This window comes from Acomys russatus, chromosome X (assembly GCF_903995435.1).
Source record: "Acomys russatus chromosome X, mAcoRus1.1, whole genome shotgun sequence".
Lineage (NCBI taxonomy): Eukaryota > Metazoa > Chordata > Mammalia > Rodentia > Muridae > Acomys > Acomys russatus.
Genome location: NC_067169.1, coordinates 67,555,863 through 67,578,298, shown reverse-complemented (window position 1 = coordinate 67,578,298; position 22,436 = coordinate 67,555,863). Strand labels below are relative to the sequence as shown.

Here is a 22,436-nt window from a genome sequence, read left to right as displayed (position 1 = left end):
AATTGATGCCACAATATGAAAGTATGATAGTGCTTTGTTTAAGTAACTTATTTACTTAATTAATGCGTTAAAGTATGAGTAGTGGGGCTGCTAATTTTGTTATATATTAAAAATATGCTGTTTATTACATTTTAATTATTCACAACTTAAATTTTATTATGGATATGTATGGGTGGTGGTTAGTGTGAATTGTTAGCTTAATAACATCTAGAAAAATGTGGGGGAGGTCTCTCAATGAGGTATTGTCGTGATTATGTATGCCAGTGGTCATTTCTATGAGATATTATATTGAGGATACTAGTTGAAGAAGAGAGAAAAGTCCACAATTCATGGTACCATTCCATTCCTCAATGTATAAGAATAGAGAAAGTTAGCTAAGCACCAGACTTTATTCATTAATTTATTATTTTCTGTTCTTGGCTGTGAACATAAGGTTGTCAGTTATCTTAAGCTTCTACTGCTGTGATTTCTCTGCCATGTTTCAGTGTCACCTGGAACTGTAAGTCAAATAAACTCATTTTTTTATAAGTTACATTTGTTAAAGCATTTTATAAAATCATTGGAAAAACAAACTAGGACAATATTGAGATCATAACTATAATAAACTTGTGTAGGACAAGTTTGAGGTCATAGCTATAACAAACTTGACCAAATGCAGACAATAATAAATGTCATTATGATTCTCAGTCATAAATGGGCCATGTTTATCATATAAACACTCATCCCAAAGCTCAAGGATCACTTTAGAAAAGGGTCAGAAATATTAAAAGTGCCATCACCTGAGGGTGACCATAATTAAACAATGTCTTCCAAATATGACAGAACTATTACACTCATAAACTTAAAGCAGATACAAGCACCTACACAAAACCTATACAATATAAATACTATCAACTTTCCAGCTTGGAATTAAGAAGGGCTCAGTTCTTAACTGAAGAACTGTTAACAGTTGGTGGCTTCTATAGTGATTTGAAAGAAAGTGGCCCACATAAGTTCATAGAGAGTAAGTGGTGTGACCTTGTTGGGGTAAGTGCAGCTTTGATGGAAGAAGTGTGTCACTAGTGGGTGGGATTTCAGGTCTCAGAAACTCAAAACCAGGCTTAGTAGATAAACAGTTTTGTTCCTGCTGCCTGTGGATCAAAATGTAGAACTCTCTGCTCCTTCTCCAATACCATGTTTGCATGCAAGATGCCATGTTTCCTCCCTCCCATGATGAAAATGAACTACATCTGACTTTTAAGTCAACCCCAATTAAATGTTTTCCTTTAGAAGTGGTGCCATGGTCATGCTGTCGCTTCATAGCAATATAAACCCTAATACAGAAGTTTGTGCTAGGGACTAGGGTATTGGTGTGATAGGCCTGACAATGCTTTGAAGAAATGTGAGATTTGGGATTTTGTATTAGAAAAAGAGTAAAGTGCTTTATGTGGGGCTTAATGGCCGTTCTAGTGGAAACATGGAAGAGAGTGGTACTGAGGATGATTTGAACTATCGAGGTCCCAACTCAAGAGGTTTCAGAGGAGCGGAATCTTAGTATGTAGCTTTAAGACTGTTATGGTGATATATTGGCTATTAATGGCTTCTTTTTCTCCTAGTCTGAAAAGTCTGCCTGAGGCCAAAGTGAAGACTTTGGGATTAATTGCATTAGCAGAGGAAATCTCATAACAGCCTAGTATTCAGTCTGTCCTGTAATTATTCGTGTTCTCTCTTTTGAAGATTTATAATAAAAGGGAGAGAGCTGACCAAGAAAAAATACAAGATGCACAATTCAGGTAGAAAGGGGTAATCTAGACATAAAGTAGAGCAAAGTCTGTGTTCAAGGATATCAACACATTGCAGAAAAATGAAAAGGAATTAAATAAAAGCTTAGGGCCACACATGGTGATGCACACTTTTAATATCAGAACTCTTAACACAGAGGCTGGGGTGTATCTGAGTTCCAGTCCATCCTGGTCAACAGGGCAAATTCCAGGACACTCAAGATTTTGCAGTGAAGGAAAATATTGAGAACAGAAAGCTTGTGAATATATACTTGAAAACAGGGTCCATGTTCCAGCCCCAGTAAGCAGAAGAACTTGGGGTCTTTGGCCATTTACTTCTGGCTTTTGAGTCAATAATAGAAGAAATGGTTTATGGAATCACCATTTGTGACTAAGTACACTACTGAGGCCAAGAATATGTTGGGGTATCTCTTCATGGAACTCTGAGAAGATCATTGTATGAAGTTGTACAAGTGAAGACTGAGTTGACTTGAAGACACCAAGATGTCAATGCCAGAGTTGTGGGATAGCTGCTGAGGAAAGCAGCTAAAACAGAGAATGTAAACACATAAAGAGAAAGTAATGTGTTAGAGTCAGCAAAGCTGAAAGGAGTTGGAGATTTGAAGTGTAATTTGACATCAGACATGGTGACCCAGAGATTAGAGTTTTTCCATTTGGGTTCAGGCTTCCTTGTTCCAGTACTTATTCAGTTTGCTCCCTTTCCTCTCATTTGGAATGGTAATATACATTCTGTGCATATATGTTGGAAATATGTGATTTGCTTTTTTAATTTGATTATACAGGGTATCAAAGTTTAGAGATTGCATGAGTCTCAGAAAAGACTAGAACTTGAGCTTTTAGACTATAATAGGCTATGGGAAGGTTTTTAATTATTTTTTACTTTTTTATAACTAATTTATTTATTTTGTATATATTTTTACATTCTTTTAATTTAAAATTTTTACATATTTCAGGAGGAATCTCCATACCTGATCTCAAGCTGTACTATAGAGCAACAGTAATTAAAACAGCATGGTACTGGCACTACAATAGGCTAGTGGTTCAATGGAATCGAACTGAAGACCCAGAGATGAATCCACACACATTTGGTCACTTGATTTTTGACAAAGAAGCCAAATCCATTCAATGGAAAAACGACAGGATCTTCATCAAATGTTGCTGGTCTAACTGGATGTCTACATGTAGAAAAATGCAATTAGACCCCTATTTGTCACCATGCACAAAACTCAAGTCCAAGTGGATTAAGACCTCAACCTAAAAACAGAGACATTAATCCAGTTAGAGGAAAAAGTGGGGAAGACTCTGGAACACATAGGCACAGGAGACAACTTCCTGAACAGAACACCAACAGCCCAGTCCTTAACGTCAACAATTAATAAATGGGACCTCATGAGGCTCAGAAGCTTCTGTAAGGCAGGAGACACTGTCAAGAGAACAAAGCGACAGCCTACAGACTGGGAAAAGATCTTCACTAACCCATCTTCTGACAAAGGTCTAATATCCAAAATATATAAAGAGCCCAAAAAATTAAGTTCCTCCAAACCAAAGAGCCCAATAGAGAAATGGGGCTCAGAATTAAACAGAGAATTCACAACAGAGGGATATCAAATGGCTGAGAAACACTTAAAGAAATGCTCGACCTCATTAGTCATCAGAGGAATGCAAAGCAAAACGACACTGAGATTCCATCTTACACCCATCGTAATTGCTAAGATCAATAACTCAACTGACACCGCATGTTGGCGAGGATGTGGAGAAAGAGGAACACTCCTTCATTGCTGGTGGGAATGCAAACTAGTACAACCACTTTGGAAATCTATCTGGCGCTTTCTCAGAAAAATGGGAATTGGGTTTCCTCAAGACCCAGCCTTTCCACTCCTTGGAAAATACACAGAAGATGCACTATCACACAACAGGGACATATGCCCAACCATGTTCATAGCTGCCTTATTCATAATAGCCTAAGTTTCCCTCAGTAGAAGAATGGATAAAGAAACTCTGGTACATTTACACTATGGAATACTACTCAGCTATTAAAAACAAGGAATTTCCGAAATTTGTGGACAAATGGATTGAACTAGAAATTATCATAATGAGTGAGTTCACCCAGAAGTAAAAAGAGTTAAACGGTATATACTCACTTATATCGAGACACTAGTCCAAGGGGTATGTCCCCATGGAAAACTTTACCCACCAGGAAAGTGGGTCAGAGGGGAGGACATCCTATTGAGACTTTAGGTGTGAGAAGCCTGGGAGAATGAAGAAATAGAAGGATCCAGAGGGTCCTGGAAAACTACAGGCAGGTCTGGGCCCTGGGGTCCTCCTCAAACTGTGACGCCAGTCAAGGAAAATATAGGCAGTAAACTTTGAACCCCTACCCAGACTAGTCGATGGACAGGACATTTTCCACCGTTAAGTGGAGAAGGAGACCTGACTTTCACACAAACTCTGATGCCCCATATTTGACCATGTCCCTTGAATGGAGATGACTTGTGGCACTCAGAGGAAGGATAATAGGTCATCAAGAAGAGACTCGATACCCTATGAGCATATACAGGGGGAGGAGGTCTCCCTCAGTCACAGACATACGGGAGGGGAATGGGGGAGAAAGCGGGAGGGAGGGAGGAATGGGAGAATACAAGGGATGGGCTAACAATTGAGATGTAATTTTAATAAATTAATAATAAAAAATAAAAAAATAAAATATTTACATATTCATTTATATTTTTATGCATATAAGAAATAAACTACGTACCGCAAGAAGAACCATGAAACAATCAAGAATTACATAAATGTTAAATTCATAGTGTTTTGGCTACATGTATTTGGAAAACTTAAGGAAACATCTTTCCAATCTTGGTGAGTTTAACATTCTGAATGTAAATCAATATCTATCATATCTCATCTCAATCAACTTAAAATATGTATCTTGACCTAAAAATCTTAACCACTAACAAGTAGGCTTAATTGTAAAACTAATCTATCTGGTCTTCAACCCTATCAGGGACTTGAGAAGGAATAAAACTTAATTACCTGAGTATACAGGTAGTGCAGGTTAGCAGCTTCCAAAATGATAACGTAACAGATACCTTTTGCTGCCTGTTTAGTCACCCAAAACTCTTCACAATGTTGGAACATCATCTTCAGCTTTATATCCCAATATACCTGACAAACATATTTGTAAGGAAGGAACTACTGAGGACTCGCTTACCCTGTCTTGGCAGAGGTGGGACATTGACTCTGCTTGCATCCAAGCTTGCCCTTTTTTAGGCTGAATTCTGTCTGCAGTATAAATGAGGGCATTTTGTCCAATGGCTTGTTTGTCACATTTGAAACCATCTCCATAAGGAGGTTCTTTGATACTCATCATCTTCTTTGAGATAGGCTAGGTGTTGCCAGGCATTAACCTGTCTTATTGTCAATGAATTTTTAATATAATGAAAACATCTTTAAATGTCATATTCCATATGTCTCTGAGGTTTTTGAAGACCTTATCTAACTATTTTATCTTGCCTTTCCATCGAATCATAGCTATTTATTACATCTATGATCGATAATCTTGTGATTAAAATATACTAGTAATTGATATGAGCATGATTTGATCAGCTAACAAGTAATTTCTATAACTTCTACTAAACAGCCTGTAATAGCACTTTCAAAGTATTGGAAGTAAGCCTTATATTATAATTGAGTTGTATGGGTATAATACCACTTAATAGAGTAGAAATATATATAATGTTTGTGAAAAATAATATTAAGTTTGAATTCTATAACAATATATCAAATTTAAACTTATTTTGAATCTATATACAAATTCTATACCAGTGACTTGAAAATAACCTAGTTAGTAACAGTTAAGGCATTGAGTTGAAGAGGAGATGCACTAATATACTTTTTGTTCTATCTTCCCTATATATTTCTATATTCCCCTTTCTTTCATTTCAACCCCTATCTCCAAACATAAAAATGAAAGATAAAGAAAATAGAAACATCCCTGAGTTCAACCTTGTTTTCTCTCTAAGTAAGACCAGTAATAAATTATAACCAACCCCCATTGAAAATATACATTTATCACCGAAGAAAGCAACCAAAAACCTACCCAACACCCCTTAATGGAAACAGGGCATCATTCTCTTAAGGTTTCTTCCTTTGAAAGTCATGGATGCATCCTTTTCTCTGAATTTTTATTTTGTTTCTTTGATAAGCTATAATTATAAATATTCTGGAAATCAGTGAAAAATGTAGTTCATACAAATGTTTCCAAATTTTGAGTATTTTGTAATATTTTATTATACTTATTATTCTACTAAGTGCTCTTTTTGACTTTCTAAGTTAATACATGATTTTGTATGAGGTACTCTTTTATTTCTTTCTTAGAAATTTCCAAGTACTTTCTCAAATATATCAAGTACATTGTCTTTTATTTCAATGTTGCTTTAACATCATGCTAATTTGTCCAATTAAGAACATTCCCTGAAGTGTTGTACTATCATGAATAGAATATTTCCATTGACCTATGTTAGAATCTAAATTCTGGATCCTTACTACGTGCAGTAGAATAAGGTTTGATTTACATTCTATCTTTACATTTTGTGGAATTTTGTCAGTGGGTTTTCTTTTCATTATAGTATATATAAAGATCTTAGGGAAAGAAACATGTAAGATAAAGGGGCATGAAATATGTAAAATCAGTGTAATGATTAGATTTACTAAATCCCATCTGAACCAAAGCCAATGAATTTTACATTAGACATTCCTTTGTGTTGAAAATATACGTAAGGGGATGTCTGACTTCTTTTTATTGCCAGTCTTAATTTCAGTGTTCCAATTGCACCAATATGTATTCATTAAAATGACAGTTTATTCTGACTTCAAAAGCATATTACATCATGCATTAAATTGGTAAGTAAAACTCTTATCTACCAACTGATCTGAAATTATTCATTCAAAGTATAAATGTTTTGCATTATAAAATTTAACCAATAAATTCATTTAATATATATTTGTTTATATTAATCATAATAATTAGGTATTTATTAAAATATTCCCTCAACATTCATATATTCTAATAGAATTTACAAACATAACCTATTTAAGTATTAAACTTTACCAATTCACAGGAGATAAAAGAGGAATAATTTTTGAAAGTATAGACTTAGAAATGTGCATGTTAAAAAATACCAACATTATTATTTTGAACATTTAGTAAAATAAAAATTAAACTATTAATAAAAAGGAATCCAAAACTATGAAAATTTGGTACTAATAGTCATTATGCTCTTTATTATCAATATGTATTAAACAGAAAAATGCCAACATTTTAACCACACATGTTTAGTAACTTTTATTGTTTTGCTATAGTTAACTTTTAATACAGTAGAATGTTCATTTAGAAACTGAATAAGCTTGATAAACTTTCAAAAATTAAAAATTTCTCAAAAATAATCTATGCTAGTATTAACATTAGCTTCCAGCAAACCCCTTATTACTTGATCCTTACTTGCTTAAAATTGTTATTTCTCCTTACTCTTTATACCCAAAATAGTAACCAATATAACGTCTTTTCTTTATATACATCATTTGCACCTGTTAGAGCTTACTACTATCTTGTACTTGTACATAGCCTCTATGCACATGCATATTTGGTCATGTGTATACTCTATATTACATATATACATTTGTATTTGAAGCTTAGTAAACAGAATGCTTTAGTTTACCTAAAGAACTAAACATTATAGTAAACTATAAATTTTGAGCTGTCTACTCTTGTTGAGCACATGATTTTGTGCTACTTTCCAGGTTCATGTAGAATTAGCATATTGAATATCACTACCAAGAAATATTTTCGAAATCAAAATTAGAGGTGTGATGCTATCAAATACACATTGCTTATAATAATTGTAAAAAAGGCAGTAGAACCTTCCTATCCTGAAGAATATTTTCATTTATGCACTTGTATCTATTCTTTTACTTAATGTTAATTTGTGTTATTCATCAGCATTACTGTGTGCAGCTGTAGAACACTTTCCTTACACATTGTTTTAGACTGCTTACCTTGATAAATGAGTTGCAGTAATTGTTTCCCTTACACTCCTCATACATTGAACTTGGTGTTTATCTAATTGGTAGCCTTTTTATCATTTTTTCTGAGTATCACCAGGCCTCCCTACAAAGAGGAAATGGATAATGTCCCATCCATTGGCTAGGTCTGAGTAGGGGTTCAGTGTTTATGGCATGTATAGTCCTTGGTTGGTGCAGTAGTTTGAGCAGCAATGGAGGAGTGTTCCCCTCTCTCCACATTCTTGCCAGCATGTGTTGTCACTTGAGTTTCTGATTTTAGCCATTCTTATGGCTCTAAGCTGGATTCTCAGAGTCCTTTTGATTTGCATTTCTCTGATGACTAAGGATGTTGAACCTTTCTTTAAGTGTTTCTCAGCCATTTGATATTCTTCTCTTGATAATTCCCTTAAATTCTGATCCCCATTTCTTTTTTCTTATATTTTATAATTTATTCTTATTACATCTCAATTGTTATCCCATCCCTTGCATCTTCACATTCCTTCTTCCCTTACATTTTCCCCTTACTCCCCTCCCCTATGACTGTGACTGACAGGGACCGACTCTCACTGTATGTGCTCATAGGGTATCAAGACTCCTCTTGGTACCCTGTTAACCTTCCTCTAAGTGACAGAAGGCCTCATCATCCAGGAGACATGGTCAAACATGGGGCACCAGAGTTCATGTTAAAGTCAGTCCCCACTCTCCACTCTAGTGTGGAGAATGTCCTGTCCATTGGGTATATATGGGTAGGGGTTCGAAGTTTACTGCACATATTGTCCTTGGATGGGGCCATAGTTTTAGCAGAATCCCTGAACCCAGATCTGCCCGTCATAATTTTCTACTTGTAGGTTTGTAGTACACTCTGAGTCCTTCTATTTCCCTGTTCTCCCTTGGTTCTCTCACCCAGAATCCCAATAGGAAGTCTTCCTGTCTGTCCCACATTCCTGGTAAGTGAAGACTTTCATGGGACATGCTTCTTGGGCTAGTGTCCAGATATAAGTGAGTATATACCATGTGAGTTTTTCTGCTTCTGGGTTAACTGACTCATTATGATCATTTCTAGTTCTATCCTTGTTCTTAATAGCCGAGTAGTATTTCCTAGTGTAAATGTACCACAGTTTTTTAAACCATTTTTCTATTGAGGGACACTTAGGCTGTTTCCATGATCTGGCTATTATGAATAAGGCTGCTATGAACATGGTTGAGCAAATATTCATGTTGTGTGATGGAGCATCTTCTGGGTATATTCCAATGAGTGGAATAGCTGAGTCTTGTGGAAGCCTTAGTCTCAGTTTTATGAGATAGTGCCAGAGAGATTGTCAAAGTGGTTGTACTAGTTTGCATTCCCACCAGCAATGAAGGAGTGTTCCTCTCTCTCCACATCCTCACCAGCATGTGCTGTCGCTTGAGTTTTTGATCATAGCCATTCTGATGGGTATAAGACGGAATCTCAGAGTTGTTTTGATTTGCATTTCCCTGATGATTAAGAAGGTTGATCACTTCTTTAAATGTTTTTCAGCCATATTTTAAGGGACTTAACAGTTACCGGTCATTAATATCTCTTAGCATCAATGTACTAAATTCTCCAATAAAAAGACACAGAGTAACTGAATGGATGAATAAACAAGATCATAGGGGAAGGGAATAATGGGAAAATGGGTGGGATGGGAGGGATGAGTGGGAGGATACAAGTGATGGGATAACCATTGAGATGTAATAGAAATATTCGAAAAACTAGAATTCACTGCCCTAGTATTATAACATGTTTTAAAGGCATGCATGTTTAATTCATCTTAAAATTTATTAAAATAATATAAAACAAAAAAATCCAACATATTTCTGCATTTAAGAAACATACCTCAGTCACAAGCATAGATATTACCTCAGGGTAAAAGGTTCGAAAATACATTCCAAGCAGTCAGAAGAAGCAAGCTGGTATAGCTATTTTATTCCCAATAAAATAGACTTTCAAACAAAATTAATCAAAAGGGAAGAGGAAAGACACTTCATACTCATCAAAGCTAAAGCCAACCCAGATGACATCACGATTCTGCCCAATACAAGGTCACCCCCATTTGTAAAAGAACTATTAACAAAGTTTAAACCGCACATAAATCCCCACACATTAATAGTGGGAGATTTCAACGCCCCACTTACTTCGAAGGATACATCATTGAAACAGAAACTAAGCCAAGAAATGACAACATTAACCAAAGTCATGAATCAAATGGACCCAGCAGATATCTACAGAACATTTCACCCAAACACAAAGGATTATACCATCTTCTCAGCACACTATGGAACCTTTTCTAAAATTGATGACATAGTAGGTCACAAAGCATGCTTCAACAGATACAAGAAGATTGAAGTAATACCTGTATCCTATCAGATCACCATGGCCTAAGGCTGGACTTCAACAACAACTGAAATAAGAAAAAGCCTACACACACATGGAAACTAAACAACTCTCTACTTAATGACACCTGGATCAGGGAAGAGATGAAGAAAAAAATTAAGGACTTCCTGAAATTCAATGAAAATGAATAAACAACATACCCAAACTTGTGGGACACACTGAAAGCAGTGCTAAGAGGAAAATTCATAGCATTAAGTGCCTTTATAAAGAAATTGGAAGCATCCCACATAAGCAAGTTAACGACATAGCTGGAAGCCCTGGAAAAAAAAGAAGCAGAAACACCCAAGAAGAGTAGACATCTGGAAATAATCAAACTTGGGGCTGAAATCAATAAATTGAAAACAAAAAGAACAATTCTAAGAATCAACAAAATCATGAGCTGGTTCTTCCAGAAAATCAACAAGATAGACAAACCATTAGCCAAACTAACTAAAAGGCAGAGAGACACTATCCAAATCAACAAAATCAGAAATGAAAAGGGAGACATAACAACAGACACTGAAGAAATACAAAGAATCATAAGATTCTACTTTAAAGGCATATATGCTACAAAATATTAAAATCTAAGGGAAATGGATAATTTTCTTGATCGATTCCACTTGCCAAAATTGAAACAAGATCAGATAAACAAATTAAATAATTCTATTTCTCATATAGAAATAGAAGCAATCATTGATAGTCTCCAAACCAAAAAACAGCCCAGGACCAGGTGGTTTTAGGATAGAATTCTACCAGACCTTCAAGGAAGAGCTAGTACTGATATTTTTCAAGCTATTCCAAAAGATAGAAATGGAAGGAACATAACAAAATTCATTCCAAAAGGCCACAGTCACATTTGTACCTAAACCCCATTAAGACCGAACAAAAAAAAAAAAGAGAATTTCAGACCAATTTCTCTTATGAACATCGATGTAAAAATACTCAATAAAATTCTCACAAACCAAATACAAGAACATATCAAAGATATCATTCACCATGACCAGATAGGCTTCATTCCAGGAATGCAGGGATGGTTTACTATATGGAAATACATTAATGCAATCCACCATATGAACAAACTGAAAGAAGAAACTTCATGATCACCTCCTTAGATGCAGAAAGAGCATTTGACAATATCCAACACCCATTCATGTTTAAAGTTTTGGAAAGATCAGGGATACAAGGCACATATGTCAATATAATAAAGGCTATATACAGAATGCCAATAGCCAAAATTAAATTAAATGGAGAGATAATCAAGGAAATTCCTCTAAAATTGGGAATGAGGCAAGGATGTCCACTCTTTACATATCTCTTCAATACAGTACTTGAAGATCTTGCCAGAGCAATAAGACAACAAAGGGAGATTAAGGGTATCCAAATGGGAAAGGAGGAAGTCAAATTATCCTTATTTGCAGAAGATATAATAGTGCACATAAGTGACCCCCAAAATTCCCCCAGAGAACTACTACAGCTGATGAACACCTTCAGGAATTGGTTGGATACAAAATTAACTCAAAAAAGTCCATAGCCTTCCTATATACAAATGACAACCATGCAGACAAAGAGATTAGGGAAACTATACCCTTCACGATAACCATAAGCAATATAAAATATCTAGGAGTAACTCTAACCAAGCAAGTAAAGGACTTGCTTGAAAAAAACTTCAAATATCTTGATAAAGAGATTGAAGATGACATCAGAAGATGGAAAGATCTCCATTGTTCATGGATTGGGAGAGTTAACATAGTAAAAATGGCCTTTAGTCCCCACAGAAATGGGCACAGAGCCACCAAAGGCTACTTTCACACACCAGGCTGGTGAGGAGCTCTATGTACTCCCTAGTGCACAGAACTACCTAGAAACTGATGAACCACAAGCATCTGTGGGTCCTAGCACCTGGAAGATCTCACAGTTGAGATTACAAATCGATCTGATCTCAGGTCACCCAGAAAAGCCACAGAGAGAGCTCCTGGGTTCCTATGTAGCCAGCCGTCACATACCTACTTGCCCACATGCCCAGCATGCAGGCAGCTATTGAACTTCCTACTGCCACAGTACTAGCTTGAGCCTGTAAAATCACCAGTACCTGTGGGGTGTAGCACACAGTAGACCCAACAGTCATGATCACAAGTGTATTTTATCTCAGGTCTCTCAGAATAACCAGAGAAAGTTCCAACATCCAAGCAGGCCCTGGTCATATACTCCAACCAGAGACATCACAATGGGAAGAGGTCAGCATAAGAATCAAAGCAAAAATCCCCAGGGCAATTTGATACCACCAGAAACCAAAATCCCCAGTCCCACCACCACAACAAGCCCTGAAGATAGTATCCCAGCTGACACACAAGAGAAGGATTTCAAATCTGAGGTTATGAAAGCAATAGAGGCCTTAAAGGGGGAAAATAAATCTCTCAAACTAGAGCTGGATTACACAAAGAAAGAACTGAAAAAATCACTTGAAGAAACTATGATCAAACAAGAGAAAGAAATGAATAAAAAGTTTCAAGACCTAAAACTGGAGATACAAGCAATGTAAAAAATATAAACTGAGATAATCAAGGAGGTGGAAACCTGAGAGTAAAGAACAGGATCTACAGACAAAAGCATGACCAGATTCAAGAGATAGAACAAGAATATCAGCGATAGAAGATATGACGGAATAAATGGATACATGAGTCAAATAAAATATAAATCTAAAAAACTCATGACAAAGAATATCCAAGAAATCTGGGACACTATGAAAAGACCAAATCTAAGTATCATAGGGACAGAAGAAAAGGAAGACTTCCAACTGCAAGTCCTAGAAAACATTTTTAATATTATGGAAGAAAACTTAACCTAACCCAAAGAAAGAAATGCCCATGAATATTCAAGAAGCCTACAGAACTCCAAATAGAATGGATATTAGATCTCTGTCAGATGAAGGTTGGTTAAAATCTTTTCCCAGTCTCTAAGCTGCATTTAATATTTTTCTAGAGCTAGTTCAGTCTCTTTTCTTGTTTTTTGAGGGAGGACCTAACTGTTGTTTTAACTGTTGTGCTGATGCCCACTATGTAGACCAGGCTGGCCTCAAAGTCATAGAAATACACTTGCTTCAGGTTCCCTAGCACTGCAATGAAAGGCCTATGCCGTTCCACGTAGTTGAGAAAGAGTTAATTTTTGTCATTTTTGTTGTTGTTAATATTTTGTGGAGGGCCAATTTCAAGAGTGTTCAAGATTTTAAAATTTGTTACCATCTCAAAATGTTTGTCATGTAGCTTTGCAGGGTATTTTTATTATGATCTGTCCTTGGGTTATTAAATAACTTATTTAAGAAAATTACAAGAATTACCTCATATGAATGTTTTATTCAAAACTCCTAAGTTTGATTTTAGAGATCTGATGCTCAACATGGTGCCTACAGTTCATAGTACCACATTGTAACACCTCAATTTCATTTTTCTTACTAAAATAAGAAATGAAAGCAAAACTAATGAATTAATAATCTAACCACTGTATTACATTAAAGTATTGGTGTTATAGATGAAAATTACATAAAGCCTATTGTAGCAATATATTTTCATACTGCAAATAAGTGCCAAAACAAGATGCAATATAAAAAATTTTAATCGATAAACATGATTTTCTGAATATGTAGATGACAAAATATGTTTACTTGTTACTTTTGCAAATATAAAATATTTGTCTTTTAGCAGTAAGTTAAAAATTGTTTTATTCTATTAATGCCTCTTTTTTTGTATCAGATCCTGATACATTTGTGAATAGTTATTTGTCAAATTTCTTTGTAAAATAGGACATAGGAAAGTCAGACTAATTAAGTATAATATTAATTCTTCATGTGAAAGGGCAGTTTGCTTGATATATCAATGATATAAATGCACACCGAATAACCATTTTCTCATAATCCACAACCCTAAGACAAAGAGCTACTTTATCAATTTGAAAAATGACTTAAATTTATGGCTGAGATTTATATTTTTTTACCTTAAATTTTCTTATTCAGACTACAAAATATTTTACTTTCCTAAATTCCAGGAATAATAATTAAATGCTCACAGTATAATAATTATTTCCCAAATAAAGACATATAAATTTCATTTTATGAAAGGCCTTCTTTTACATGCTATGTAAATAAAAAGTCTTATTGAACAATAGCATGGTATTGACAATACCACTATAGAATATTTTCCCAAACTATGTGGTTATTTGATTTAATTTTGTTCTGTGAAAATTAGGAAAACAGGTCTCAATCATATAACTTGAAAATATTGAGATAATATAAATTATTTTGTTTACTTTCATTCACATATATAAAATACATAAATGCTATAATTATATCTAGAAGATAGTTGAAAAACAGAAATACCTCTTATTTTCCTGATACTTTCCTTAAAATTATATAATATTTAAGTGTAATTTAGTTCTTGTTTAAATAGTGAAATAAATATGATGGACTTTGATTCTAAAATTTAATATTATAGCTTATAAATGAAATGCTTTAGGTGAAAATGGAATGTTTACAATATAACTGGGTGAAAGTCAATGGATTAGTTTGAAGTTTTTGAGTTTTTAGGGTTGCTGATTAGTACTTCATTCCTAAATATTCAATAAGAAAAATAATTCAGTAGAAACAGCAGTGGTATGGAGCTCTTCTGTGGCTTAAATTAGGAGAAAGTTTGACTAATATGAAAACCATTTACACCACAGCTCAGTGAGTCAAAAGAGAAAGAATTAAGAGATAAAGCAATTCAATAGTTTAGAAAATAGCCTGCCACTGCTCTTCACCTAGATGCATTAATATGACTTGTGAAAGGTTGCGAATATACCTAGTGAGGATTTTGAGTTAATCTTTAATCCTTTAAGCTTACAGAGCTTTAAAACTAAGATTTGGGAAAATCCCCCAAACACAACAAAATTAACAACATTAATTTTCTTTTTCCTTTTTTTTTTTTTTTTTTTTTTTTTTGGTTTTCAAGACAGGGTTTCTCTGTTACACAAAATTCCCTGGCTGTATTGGGCTCTCTTTGAAGCCCAGACTGGCCTAGAACTCACAGAGTTCCCCCTGCCTCTGCCTTCTAAGTGCTGAGATTAAAGGTATTTGCCACAACAACTGGCTAACATTAATGTTATTTTTCAAGAAAATCTTAACTTTACCATTTTTTACTTTTCAAAGTTTGAAGAAAATAGTTTTATAGCAACTTTTAAATTAATGTTGACAACTGCACTGTATTATAATATATTTTTTGTAAAATTCTTATTTTACCTATTATACAGTAGCACATTAGCAGTAAGTATTAAATCTCATTTTATATATTTAATTGACTATAATTTGTAATTTAACAATTAAATATTTTATAATTATGTTATAATCTCTTATACTGTATATATTTTCCCATAACTTTTTGTAGTTGGCCAACATAATTAGAAATTTTCTATTGAGTTATTTCTAATTTGGAAGCTTCTGATAAAATGCATGTAAGATTGTACCCATGGACTATAACCCAAAGTTCAGTAAAGGTTACAGTGTAATTAATAATTAAATGGCAATATAATAACTGAAAAAATTACTTCTTGTAGTAAACTATCCTGCAAACTAACTTGCAACAACTATCCTAGTTGTAAATTTGATAGAAGGTAATTATAATAACTAAAATTATTTTTCTATTTTGATGCAATAAATATTATTATTAATAGAAATGGGCTCAATATAATCATATATGTTATTCTCATTCATACAGATTCATCTGGTTCACAAAATTCTATTAGCTTAATTAACTCAACATAGTATAATCTTGTTTCATTTACATTGTCATGGGTTAACAAAGTTATTTTTTATAACTTGCCTATACCAGTATTCTTTGATTTATTATAAATTGATTTCTATATATGCAATAATAGAGGATGTTGTACTAGTTGTGTTTTGCATTACTGAGACCAAAAATCTGACAAAACACCACATATGGAAGAGATAATTTATATCAGCTCATAATTAAAATGATATAGCAAAAGTGATTCACAGCTGGCATTGGGATACGTGATATTAGAAGTGGTTCATAGCTATGGTGGCAACATGCTCACATTTGAGGATATCAGAAAGCAGAGATGAGAGGACACTAGCATTCAGGTAACTTTCTTTTTTATGCTGTTGACTGAATTCAGGATGTAAGTTTAAATTATGGTGCCATCCCTAAACAGGAAGAATCATCTCAACGAAGTATTTCCTGGAACTATTTTATAGACATACCAAATGTATTCTTTACCAATGTCCTAGAAATTTCTTTACCAAGTTGGAAGTAAGATAAAGTATCAGATCAACTTATAGTTTGTTGCATGTGAATATCACCCTTTCCAATGATCCATTTTAGTGATTGGTTTGTAGTCTGCTTTTTCCATGAATATATCTATTTCATTAATTTGATATAAGCCAAACACAGAAAGATAAACACCACATGATCTCTTTCACATGCAGACTCTAAACTCATAGAAAGAAAAAGTAAAATATTTCTAAAAGATTCTAGTAGAGGAGTGGAGAGAGTGAGATGAATAAATGCTGAACAATACACATAAAGCTAGTTCTGGTTCTGTATTTCAAGATAGGATGATTATGGCAGGGATTCTGTATTAAACAATTCTAAGTATTTAGCAAAGACAATTTGAGTCCTCTCTTAAAGAAATCATACATTTTGGGTGCAGTATGTGCTAGCTGCTCTGATTTTATCAAAACACAATAAATAAATGTATTGCCATATTTCCATTCACTCCATAAACTAGTATTGTTCTTCCATGAAAACTAAAAATATTTCAATAAAACATTTGAAATTTTATTTGACTGTATTATTATGTATAAATCTGTCTAAATACACAATTCACAGTAACATATTCAAACAGATAGACAGACAGATATATGGACATACATATACAGCACTTTGATGAAAAGTATATGTGTATGTTAAGTAGCTTCACACAAACTATCTTCTCTTTATAGGTGGAATGATGGCACAAATTTGATGATCAATGCAAGTCTTCCATGGTCAAGCTTATTTATTTTGCAAAATCTGTATGATCTAGAAAGCTAAAAGAAATATAAAAAGAAGCAAGGCTTTAGTTTAAAAGTAAATTAAATGATACAAATTCTACTGGTTACTAATATTAGAATTTAATTTAAAGAAGTGTTTCTTCCTATTTCTTTGAGGCATTTAATTATATAGTAAATTTATCATGTAAAATATATTCTTGATTTTATAACAAATATTCTGCCAATTATGAAAAAATTCAGATAGGAAAAATTAATGAAGGAGAATTTATTTAAAATTTGCAATGAACCCATTTTATTCAGTTGGGATATTTAAATGATTCTAGTCCCCTTAGCCTTTAGTTTAAGGGCAGGGCCCAAATGAAGCTTTCCTCTTTTGGTGTAATTTCCGAGTAATGAAAAGTTAATGTATTTCTAAAGGACTGCAGCTAAAATCTTATCTGCCATAATTATCTAAGTCATACCTGTCTTGTGTTTGAATATCATCTTCTCTGTTGTGTGGACTCATAGCAGATCTACTGAGGGCTACAGTGCAAAGTTAACTAAGTTCTCTCTCCAAGGCATGCCGTGTGTTCTGATGGGCTGTATTCCCACTAATCAACAAATGAGCATTGGGAAAAATACAATCAGACTCTCTTATAGATCATTAGTTATTATTTTCTTAAACTGAAAATATAGTTATACTAAATATATGTTTAAATATAAACTAAATTTTTATGAGAAATATAATTTAGAAAATTATAACTGAATATGGAGCTATAAACAGATGAAAGCATATAAGGAATTTGTAAAAATGTTATTATACTTTAATTATACATTAGATAGTAAAAAGATATTAATGTAAGACATAGGATGTAGTTTATTTCCAGCTTTTCATGTCTTCCTTAATTTTTTTTGAAACACAGGAAACTAAAACAAAAAGGATGCTGGTTTTTAATCAATAAATTATGTATTGCTACTTAAAAATAAGATAATCACTGGACTAAATGAAAAAACAGCATACAAGGAGAAAAGAAGAAATTTAATGTGGTGTGGGAAGGGATGTAACAGAATATATGACGGAATATACCCAAAGAATTATATAAACTTTGTTAAAACAAAGTAGGTTATCAGCTCCTGCAACTGGATGCAAAACCACCAGTTCCCAGAAGTCAAAGCTCAGCTCATGACCTACCAGAGCCTGTTCACCCTTCGGAATTCGGTTTAGTGTTCCACATACTGCCACACTACTCTCAGTGAACAAGATTATTCCATTGTTACACAAACATAAATCATCTGATAAGACATACTGAAGATTATCTGTGCCATCTTGCAACACCAAAAATATCAAAGTCTTTCTTTACCTATGTAACCTGTGAACCCAGCCAAATTCCTTCACTCTAAACATTTTAAATGCAGAAATCTTTATATTTTATGGCTCTGGCAGGCTTGGCTCATTTCTAACGATAACTTTGTTTGATTGTGTCCTTCAGGTTCTTTTCCCTTAGTAAGTTATCTTATTCGTCTTCCTTCTGAGAATCATTTGTCATCTGTTCTTATTGATACATATTTTTAATGTTCTTCATCTGTGACTTGCACATGACATCCTATCTCTCATTTTCTTTTTGTGTATCCACATCAAATGTGGGAAATGGCTCTTTTCCAACCATCGTTGGGGCCTTTAGATCTATTTAAATGGTTTCTACTTGATTCCATCTCCTGCTCTGTCATTTCCTTTTCAATCAAAGATATATAGCTCTGCTAGTACCATGCTCTGCACTACAACTGCCTGGTCACCCCAGTGCACAGTGATCTGATGATATTTTGAAGGAAGATAAGAACACAGAGAAGATACTCACAGTTCTTTCTGTAAAGGAATATATAATAAGTATTTTCAAAAGGGTCTATAATAATCTGTCACAGCAACTCAACACTAGTATTCTAATAGGAAATCAACAATATTCAGTAGAAAAATAAATAAATTTGGTTATATGTTAATAAAACTTTATATAAACTAGAAAATGATTTGTGGACACTTTTCTGTCTAGCTACCTGCTTTATTATAATGTGAACTGTACTTAATAGTGTAGTTTTCATGGATTCATAGGCAGCCCTCTTAAGAACTCAAATACTTTTCTTTCATTGTAAATTGAAATGCCTAATGCTTTTTTAAGAGCAAGTTAAATGAGAATTACAAATCCCATTCCTTGCCTTTTTTTTCTTGTAGTTCCTCCTTGAAATCTCTGGAAGGCCAAAGAAGATATTTAAAGGAAGATTTCTCTATCACTCTAGAATAAATACACTTTTATAATTAATATGGGTCAAGTTTACTCTGTGAAACATATCAAATAATTTACAAAGATGAATATTGTCTAGTGTTAATGAAGACACACTATCATCTCTTTTTGTCTCCTTACATAACTCTCAAAAATGTTCCTAGTTTTGTACTTTTGTTTTTTTGAAAACACTCAGTTAAAGACTTAGATCATTATTCAACTGAAAATAAATGGACACATAATATCAACAGACATGCTGCAAATATATAATGATTGCTGGATATTAGAATTAGGACTAGTAGTATAGATCAGTTGGTATAATGCTTATCTAACATACAAAAAGTTCTAGGTTTGTTCGTCAGCATGGCATAAAGCAAGCAGATGATATATGTTGTAAGATTAGGAAAATAAGATCATCTTAAGTTACGTAGAACATTTGAGGATACCCTGTGCTACATGAAATTATATTCCAAGAAACAAAGAAGTCAAACTACATGATTTACTTGGAAAAGATACTTTGTATCAGGAATGATAATGTGAGTTTTATCCCTATGATCTACGTGGTGGAAAGAGAGCCAATTCCTTTAAAATAGTGTTCTGATTTATCTTTGTAAATTTAAACATACCTATACATATTTGGAAAGAGGCAAACTTAAATGAGAAATTGTCGCTAAATCTGGCTTGTAGGCAAGCTTCTTCAGCACTTTCTTAATTAGTGATTTATGTAGGACGACCCACCCATTATAGACACTGTTACCTTTATACAGTTTGTCTGGATGTGTGAAATAAATCAGGTTGAACAACCCAGGAGGAGCAAGCCAATATGTGGCACTTTTTCATTACTTTTGTAACAGTTCCTGGCTCCAGGTTCTTGTCTGGACTTCTTTGAATTAGTAAGATGAAATAAACTCTTTCTCTTACAAGTTGCTTTTGGTTATGGTTCTTTTTTTTTTTTTTTTTCACAACAAAAAGAACCTTAACTAAGATAGATACACTCTAACTGCTACATGCATGGGGTACTGAAAAACTTCCCAATATAACAAATATAAATGTATCAAAAATGAAAACCAAATATGATAATCTAATACTTTGTGATTTGTTGATATTTACTAATTTGTGTTTACAATTTTAAATTAGTAAATTAATATTTACTAAGTTTATGATAAATATATTGTTAATACTATAACCACTTTCATGTAATAAAATGATGTGCTCAGTTTCTAGACATAAATTATAAAAGCTGTAGCTTTCTTATATATTAGGTTATTTCTTTCCAATAGAATACTGAATTTGAATTCACATTTAGTGAAATAAAATTCACTGTATATCATAGTGCAAGTCAAAGCTAGAAGACAGTATGGAATTCATTGAAGCTCAAGTTACAGGCAAATGTGGGTTGCCCACGTAAGTGCTGGGAAGCAAATTTGACTCCTCAGCAAAAATATCAAGAGACCACTTTACTGTTGAGCATTTATCCAGCCCCATATTGAGGGTGTTTAAATATAAATTGACTTTTAGTTAAAATTTTTGTCTCTAGAAGTGTATACTATCACTTTCTCTTTTTCACCTTTGTTACCATGAAAATTCCCCCATTTCTTCTATTTCTGGTTATTAATATGCACTTCATTCTCTCTTTTTTAAACAAATATTATGAGTAAAGCTGATAGAATAGTTATATTTGTGTTGGATCTTATCTAGTGCTCAAACTTCTAGGACAGTAATAATGAATGAAGATTGTGTCTATTTATTAGCCTGTGTTTTATATTTATCTCCAAACTAGTGGTCCCAATATTATACTCAAATGTTATTATATTAACATTGCTAATTTTATGGCAATATTCTAAAACTCTGCATGTGTCAGAAGAAATAGGTAACCTATGCCTTTGTTTGTAATTTGTAAATATTAATAAAATGCAAAGACATTAGTGTTTTATCAACTGCTTACCTCTATTCTAATGTTAAATATATTTTATAAGTTTATTTGAATACAATCACTGTATAACACATACACAGTATTTTAAAATTTCTTATTAAATTTATTTATTCATTTTGTATGGCAATCTCAGCTCCCTTCCTCCTCTCTCATGTTCTCACCCTCCTATCCTCTTCCCACTTCCCCCCTTCTCTTCAGAAAAATGGAACACACCACTTCTGCCAGTACAAATTTACCATAGCACATCAAGTCACATCAGAATGAAGTATATCCTCTTCCTCTTAGGCCAGACAAGGCAGCTCAGCTAGGGAAAAGGGATCTAAAAGCAGGCAACAGACTTTCTTTCAGAGACAACCTCACTCCACTTGCTAGGGGACCCATAAAAGACCAAGTTGCTCATCAGTTATGCATTTGTCAGGGGCGTAGATCTAGTCCATGTCCGCTGTTTGGTTGGTGCTTCAGTCTCTGTAATCCTGTATGGGCCTAGGTTAGTTTATTTTTTGGTCTTCTTGAGGAAGTCTTGTCCCATCTAGGATCTTCTATCCTCCCCCTGATTTTCCACAAGATTTTCCAAGCTCTGCTTAATGTTTAGCTGTGGATCTCAGCATTTGTTTTGATCCATTGCTAGGTGGAACCTCTGAGGACAGTTATGTTAGGCTCCTTTCTGCAATCATAGAAGAGTATCATCAATAGTGTCAGGGCTCTGCTCTTTCCTATGGAGTGAGTTTCAGGTTGGTCTAGTAACTGGTTGGCCATACTCTCAATCACTGATCCATCTTTATCCCTGAACATCGTGCAGGTACAGTAAATTTTTGGTTGAAGAGTTTATTGGTAGGTTTGTGTCCCCCTCCCTCCACATGAAGTCCTTTCTGGCTAGGAGGTGGCTACTTCAGTCTTCATGTCCCACACAGCAGCTAAGAGTCTCAGCTAGAATCACACCCATATCCTCCCAGGAGCATAGCCTGTCTCACTCCTC

General features: G+C 34.0%; 1 pseudogene; it reads left to right on the top strand.

Annotated features, from left to right (window-relative positions):
* LOC127185327 (pescadillo homolog) overlaps positions 1-22,436 on the top strand; it is a 44,038-nt pseudogene that overhangs the window by 16,963 nt on the left and 4,639 nt on the right.